This window comes from Limulus polyphemus, unplaced genomic scaffold (genome assembly GCF_000517525.1).
Source record: "Limulus polyphemus unplaced genomic scaffold, Limulus_polyphemus-2.1.2 Scaffold5365, whole genome shotgun sequence".
In the NCBI taxonomy this organism is placed as follows: domain Eukaryota; kingdom Metazoa; phylum Arthropoda; class Merostomata; order Xiphosura; family Limulidae; genus Limulus; species Limulus polyphemus.
In genome coordinates this window covers 45,707-50,557 of record NW_013670975.1, presented here as the reverse complement: position 1 = coordinate 50,557, position 4,851 = coordinate 45,707, and positions in this window count along the sequence as shown.

Sequence of the window (4,851 nt, the reverse complement as noted above, 5' to 3'; positions counted from 1 at the left end):
AGGTAGAGGGTCTAGGTGTGGTCTTATACCTGGAGCCAGATTGTGTACATGTGGCAATATCTATGAAGGTAGAGAGTCTAGGTGTGTTCTTATCCCTGGAGCCAGGTTGTATATATGTGGCAACATCTGTGGTAGTATAGGGTCTAGGTGTGGTATTATTCCTGGAGCCAGATTGTATATATGTGGCAACATCTGTGGTAGTATAGAGACCACACCTAGACTCTCTACCTTCATAGATGTTGCCACATATACACAATATGGCTTTAGAGATGAAACCATACCTAGGCATTACCAAGTCGTGGATCCTGCATCATGTCATAGTTGACCTTTAGCCAACACCATTTAATTACAGATGATATGATCTTTTTCTCCAAGGTACCTGTATTGAAATCGAAAGGATCAGAAATTTAAAAAATTTAAATACTGAGAGAGACGCATGTGAAACATCAAATTCAATCTACAATCAACCAATGAAATGCAGTAGTGAAATCACAAGAGAAAATGGTGGTGTTAAAAGTGGGTACTAATAGAAAAGCTTCTAAAAGGAAATTGCCCATCATTGAATTAGATACTGATGATAATATGCAACAGAAACATGTGTGCAGTGATTCAGGTAACGACAGTTCCAGTGATAATGAGGTGATGAAACAATAATCAAAAGTACTTGATATACCTAATGTTTTTATAACTTCGGTGATATAACAGCAAAATAGTTTAATTCAGAAATGATTTTGACTTCGAATTGATATTTTTCCTGTCATGAGAAATTTATAAGCACATGGGCCTAGGGTAAGTTATTACATACTATACATCTTTACTTTAGGCTTAATTACAAAACAAATAGTACTTTATGCTCTTTTATCACACCACGATTATTTAAATAGCATTTTATTTATATTTGTTCAGTTGTTTAATGAACATCTAAGTGTTTTGTCATTACATTGTAGACAAAAACAAAATAAAGTTACCAAGGTTTTTAATGAAGTAGTGTTTCAGCTACACCTTACGTTACGTTTATGTACTGGGCCTAATGCTTAAATTAGACTACAAATAGACCTATTACTAATGTTAGAGTCAGATAATATTTAGTTATCAATATATAAAAGCCAATGCATTGATCATGCTTGATTTCTTCTAAGTTTGTGAGTTAACAAGTCCAATTCCACTTTTTCTTCTATTATACTTCCTCTTTGGATTGCCTGTCCCCACTTTAGTTGAATTGAATTGCTAACATAAGCATAAATACTCCTAAGTTTCGGTACTTTTTCTGCTATGTTCAAGCCTGTATAAAATTATAACAGAACCTTACAACCCTGAAGAAACATATACAATGACTTATGACAGTAGCTGAAAGTGATTATGTTATACATTTTTTTCTCTACAGTTGTGTATATTAACCCTGAGGAAGCCTCAGAGGCAAAATGTTGGTTAAAATAAAAAATATATAAATACCTGGAGTGTAAAGGTCATTTTGTTCTAATTTAAAAAAAAATCAAAATGTGTAAATCCCTCCAGTATGCACTAATCAAAATGTGTAAATCCCTCCAGTATGCACTAATCAAAATGTGTAAATCCCTCCAGTATGCACTTATCAAAATGTGTAAATCCCTCCAGTATGCACTTATCAAAATGTGTAAATCCCTCCAGTATGCACTTATCAAAATGTGTAAATCCCTCCAGTATGCACTAATCAAAATGTGTAAATCCCTCCAGTATGCACTAATCAAAATGTGTAAATCCCTCCAGTATGCACTAATCAAAATGTGTAAATCCCTCCAGTATGCACTAATCAAAATGTGTAAATCCCTCCAGTATGCACTTATCAAAATGTGTAAATCCCTCCAGTATGCACTAATCAAAATGTGTAAATCCCTCCAGTATGCACTTATCAAAATGTGTAAATCCCTCCAGTATGCACTAATCAAAATGTGTAAATCCCTCCAGTATGCACTACAAATTTTGAAAGACAACAAAAAATTACCTCTTATTTATACATCTCAGATTCCTATAAGTGTTGAATATAACAAATAGAGATTTGTTAAAAGCTGTAATTTTATACATACCTTATATTATCAAATTTATGGAACAAAATATCTAGCTTTGGTTAACTGAAGCTAGAAGGCCCTTTATTTTTCTTATGTTTTTTTATGGGCAGCAAAGTTGCAAATGCATGTTGGAAAGTTAAAATTTGGTAGGCTTTGGTTTCTTGTCATTTTTGACGGGCTTTTATACTAGTTAATGATTAATAGGGTCAAAAAAAAATTTTAATTTTCTTTGTAAGCATGTCTGGTTGTGGAAAAGGATTGAAAAAGATGGGAAAATTGAAAGATCGAATGGGGATCGGCAGAGCCAAAGGCCAATCTGGACGAAAGACAATTTTGGCCAATGTTGCTGCTTCTTCAGGACAGAAGAAAATGCTATCATTTGTCAGTAGAATAAGAAGAAAAAGTGAACATTTTACCTGGAAGATGGCAACTCTGACATTGATGATCCAAATCCATTATCTGTATCAGAAACAGAAAATGATGTTCCAATTAGTCCAGAGCTGTTGGACAAATTGAAGATATTGTTATGGACACAATGCCAGAAGCTTCCACCTCAGGTGCGGGTGATTTTGAAAGATCTCAAAGTCTTAATTTTGTTCAATACAACAAGTCTTTCAGTGACTCCAGAGATTGCGAACAAAACAACCAGTGATCCAAATCAAAAACAATTTGAAAAAGAAGTTCAGTTAGGTTCTGAATTTCCATGGTTACTATAATGCCTTGCAATTTTTTTAGCTAATGACACTCCTTGTCAAGGTCTTCGTTCAGAGGATTACGTCAACAAGGCTTTGTCACATTTACCCAAGACACAAACTGAGAAAAAATGAAGTTTCAAAGAAACATCAGAAAGCCGGTGGGAAAACTAAAGTAAAGGCAAAATCTAAGTCATTAAGTAAAGATGAGATCGAAAAGTCAATCAAGACATTGCTAAAACAAGTAGTTTTTGCTGCTGAGCACTACTTATCAGTCACTACCCACTTTCAAGACATCTATGAATTCATAATTTCAGAAATAGAAGAGTCGCTGTTATACAAATTCTACAATTCTAAAACAAGCTATGGTATGGTAAGTACATGTCAGCCATCAGTGTATGGTCTATGTTCACAACTTATGCAAAAGCCATTCAGAATAAGGTTTTATATACTAGTACATTTTCTTTGCTCATGGATGAATGCACTAATGCCGCCAGTCGTGAAGAGATATCTCGCCATGCTAGATTTGTTGATAAGAAAGGTAATATTCAAGTAAAGTTCTTGGATATGATACGTGTTACAAAATGGAAGGCAGAAGACTTGCTAGACTACATTGTTGACTGGTGTGATGTTAATGACATTGATATCAGAAAGTGCTTCTTTGTATGCCTAGACACTACAACAGTTATATCCGGGCAGAGAGAGAGATTTCAAAAACTACTAAAGCTATGATCTATTCTCATTGTAAAAATCATCTCATTGCATTGGCATTTGGGTAAAATGAAAAATGAGGATGAGATTCTCAGGGCATTTTCAGCATTTGTGACCACATTCACAGAGATGGTTTCGTTTGATGTTCAAGCTGTTGAAATATAACTTTCAGAGAAAGGACATCCATGAAGAAATTTTTGACTTGGCAGGTTTTGAATGACCCTCTGTACGCACTTGTTGGCTATCAATATCACTTCAGACAACAAAATTCATTTTTATTACAAGACATTCATGGATTGATATGTTGCAATGTTCCAAAAGAAACTTGATATGCAAGTGAAGGGAATAATTATAGAAGCAGTTGACTCAGAATTGATTGCAGTTGCTGGTTTATTAGCAGATATATTTTCCATCATTAATCAAGTCCAGAATAGAAGAATGTTCTATATTCACAATTACTTTACTGTAAGGAAAAGATATTAAATTTGATTGATAAGATGAGTGATCCATGTTTAAGAATAAGTACATGCTCAAAAGCCAACAAGAAATCCACTTTTAAAAATAATGTAGAGATCAATGGATGTTTCTTTTCAAACATAGATGATCTATGCAAGACAGATCACCACACAACTATTTTGCTGGACTCTTTCTACTGGATCCAACTAATTTAATGAGATTAAAAAGACAATTGCATTTCACTCTGCTGTCAAAACTTCTTTCCCAAAAACTACAAGTGCCCCTAATGCAGTAGAAGAATTTGAAGTTGCCAAGCTCAGAATTGCTGATCATACCTTCCAAACTAAGAAAAATGTTAGAGTACTTACTGCTAAAAAGAAGTTAGAAGAAGAATGTTTAAACTGACCAAAAGAAGAAGAGACAGTACAAAGATTCTATATAGGCAAGTTAAAGTGGAAGAAGTCTGATCTGGTAAAACTGTTGTTTTCATCATAATTAACCACTGATTATCCAAACATGAGTTTCTGTTGAAACTTGCAGGAAGCCTACCTGCATCAACTGCTGTGGCTGAACATGGTTGGTCAGTGCTGATTCTAATATCCGAGAGTAAGAAAGTGTTTCCACTTCGAGCACTTTATCAAACTTATTACACCATCTTTTGTACTCAAATGACTTGTGTGAATGTATGTATGAGTATTGGAGAGTAAGAAAGTGTATCCACTTCAAGCAATTTATCAAACTTATTACACCATCTTTTGTACTCAAATGACTTATTGTGTGACTGTATGTATGAGTATCAGAGAGTAAGAAAGTGTTTCCACTTCGAGCACTTTATCACACTTCTTACACCATCTTTTGTACTCAAATGACTTATTGTGTGAATGTATGTATGTACGAGTATCGGAGAGTAAGAAAGTGTTTCCACTTCGAGCACTTTATCAAACTTC